Below are 3,402 nucleotides of genomic sequence, written 5' to 3'. Positions count from 1 at the left end.
GTCTTTCTTTCAGATCAACCCCCTTTTTTATTTCCCTATGAATATTTTTCCAAAATAACTTTGCCTTAGGGCAATTCCACCACATATGAAGGTATGTTCCAACCTCTTCTTCACATTTCCAACACATATTTCCATTATTTTAAAATATTTTAGATAGTTTAAAGGGGGTTAAATACCATCTGTACATGGATTTGTATAGATTCTCTCTTCATTCTATACTTACTATTTGCTTGATTTTCCATTTCCAAAGCCCCTCTCATTCATCTAATTGATTACTTCATTAAAATCCTTCACCCATTTTAACATAAATTCCTTCACCGTTTCCTCTTCCATTTCGAATCTTAATAATAAATTTATACAATTTGGATATTTGTTTGTTTGGATCCTTTATTATTTTTTCCAATTCTGATTCGATTGGTCCTATCCCATGTTCCTTTAAATCTACCAAAAAAAATTTCCCTCATCTGCATGTACTCAAACCAATTAAAATTATAGCCTTCCAACAACAATTCTTCTTGGGACTTGATCACCTTTTTGTCTTTACCCAGTTTTGTGACTTCCTCATATGTTACCCAGTCATTTTTCTTATATTCCTCCCCCATACAAATGGCTTCATTAAATGCTACACATAGCGGAATTTTTGAACACCATTTATTTTTATACTTTACCCAGATTCTCATCAAGTTTTTCCTAATAAGGTGTTTATTAAAGTTACTATCCCTCTTCATTTTTCTGTAAAACAGATAACCATGTAACTCGAAATTTAGGTTTACCTTCTCCAAATTCAAGGTTTTTTTATTTTGCAGTCTAATCCAATCAAGTTTCCAATCCAATACGCTCGCGTAATAATACCACTTTATGTCAGGTAACACTAATCCACCTCTATCAATTGCATCATATAAGATTTTCATCTTTACTCTTGGTTTTTTGTTGTTCCATAAAAATTTAGACATTTCCCTCTCCCAATTTTTAAAAATTGCATCATTTGGTATGATGGGAAGGCTTTGAAAAAGGAAAATCATTTTGGGAAGAACTGACATCTTCAAGATGGTAATCTTCCCTAACTAAGATATATTTAATTTTTGCAACCTTTCCAAATCCATCTTTATATTTTTCCATATCTTCAGATAATTATTTTGAAATAAATCTGCATTTTTGTTGTTATGGTAATCCCTAGATATTTTACTAATTTGGTATTTTGGAATCTGTTTTTTTCTTTTAGGATATTAATCCCTTCCTTGGACATATTCATAGTTAGGAAGGTGTTTTTTCCCTATTAATTTTATATCCAGCTACTTTCCCAAAATTCTTTAATATATTTAAAATAGTTTCCGTACATTCAATTGGGTTTGATATTATTAAAATTAGGTCATCAGCGTAAGCTTTAAGTTTATATTCTTTTTTCAGTTTGAATCCTTCTGTCAATTGGTTGTGTCGAATAATATTTAACAATATTTCCATTACTAAAATAAATAATAGAGTAGCCAGTGGGCAACCTTGCCTCACCCCTTTAAATATCGGGAAAATATCCGTTCTCTCCCCAATAATCCAGATCCGTGCCTCTTGATGTGTGTATATTGTTTTGATCCAATTTTGAAAATTATTGCCAACTTCTAGTCTTTGTAATACCTCAAACTTGAATTGCCAATAAATGTTGTCGAAGGCTTTCTTTGCGTCTATAAATATCATTGCCAATTTTTTGTGTAGATCATGTTCATGAATTTCAATCAAATTTATTACTGTCCTAATATTATTTTTTATCATTCTTTTTGGGAGAAAGCCATTCTGGTCCGAATTAATCCAATCACATAAAATCCTTTTGAGTCTTTCTGCCAATATAGATACAAACAATTTGTAGTCAGTATTCAATAAAGAGATTGGTCTGTAATTTTTAGTTAAATTTGAATCTTTCCCTTCCTTTGGTATTAATGTTATATCCGATTGCGTCCATGTTTGAGGTATTTTCCCATTACCAATTTCATTCATTATTTGTAATAGAGGCATGCGTAATTTTTCCTGGCCAATTTTGTAATATTCATTGGGGAAACTGTCTGGTCCTGGGGTTTTCCCAGTTTTACTTCTCCCTATTGCATCCTGTAATTCTTGTGGTGAGATCGGTTTATTAAGGATTTTTCTTTGTTTGTCTGTAAATTTAGTTAAGTTTTGTGAATCCAAATATTTTTGAATTTTGGATTTTTGAATTTTTGGGTCCTTGAATTCAAGGACCCAAAAATTCCAAAAAAGCTTTTTAATTTTGTTTTGATTCATAATTTCCGTTTCCCCTTCCTTGATTACTGAAATTACTTGTTTCGATTTTTCCTTTCTGATTTGAAAAGCCAATAATTTCCCCATTTTATTTGCTGATTCAAAATAGCGCTGCTTCAAAAAAAATTATTTTTTTCTCCATGTCCTCCACTAATACAACAGATATCTGCTTTTGTATATACTTTATTTCTTGTAAGATTTTGGAATTTTTTGGTTCTTTTTTCAATAGTTCTTCTTTCTTTCCTAATTCTTTATACAGCTTCTGCAGTTTTTCTTCTTTCCTTCTTTTTCTCTCTGCCATCTTTTTTATTAACCACCCTCTCACTACTGCTTTATGTGTGTGCCAAACAATTTGTGGTGATGTTTCTTTATTTAAGTTTTCCTCAAAATAATTACTTATTGTTTTCAATTCACTGACCAAGTTTCTGTCTTTTAACAAATTTGAATTTAATTTCCAAGTATACTCTTTCATTCTTCCTCCCCATTTTAAATTTAATTGGACTGTGGTCAGACCATACTCTCGGCAATATTTTAACATCATGGATATTAGATTTCAGATGTAATGAGGCAAAGATCATATCTATTCTCGACCACTTTTTGTGGGGATTTGAGAAAAAAGTATAATCCTTACTTGAATCATATTTCATTCTCCATGTGTCTCCCATTAATAATAAATCCAATAGGTCAAAAATGTTGTGGTAATTTCCCTTGTTTTTTAAGAATTTTCTGAGAATCTATCCAATATTGGGTTTATAACCCCATTCCGGTCACCTAACATAATCACTGAATCACTTTCAATTTGAATTAATTTGGATTTTAATTTTTTATAAAATTTATTTTTGTCTTCTACGGGACCATATATTCCCACTACCAGAATTTTTTGTTTTCCATTTATTAGTTCAATCAACTCATAGTTCCCTTCATTGTCACTTTCTATTTCTCTTGCCTCATATTTTGGGCTAACATATATTGCTACACCCTTCTTTTTGTATTTTGAGTTTGCAGAAAACAGTTGACCTAATTTGTTACATATCAAATAATTTTTATCTTTATCTTTTATTTTTGTTTCTTGAAGAGAAATCAGATCTAATTTTGATTTTTGCAGATACAGTGGTACCCCGGGATACGAATGCGCCG

This window comes from Sceloporus undulatus, unplaced genomic scaffold (assembly GCF_019175285.1).
Source record: "Sceloporus undulatus isolate JIND9_A2432 ecotype Alabama unplaced genomic scaffold, SceUnd_v1.1 scaffold_13, whole genome shotgun sequence".
Classification (NCBI taxonomy): Eukaryota; Metazoa; Chordata; class Lepidosauria; order Squamata; family Phrynosomatidae; genus Sceloporus; species Sceloporus undulatus.
The sequence above is the reverse complement of the archived record's forward strand: the minus strand, read 5'-3'. Positions refer to the sequence as shown.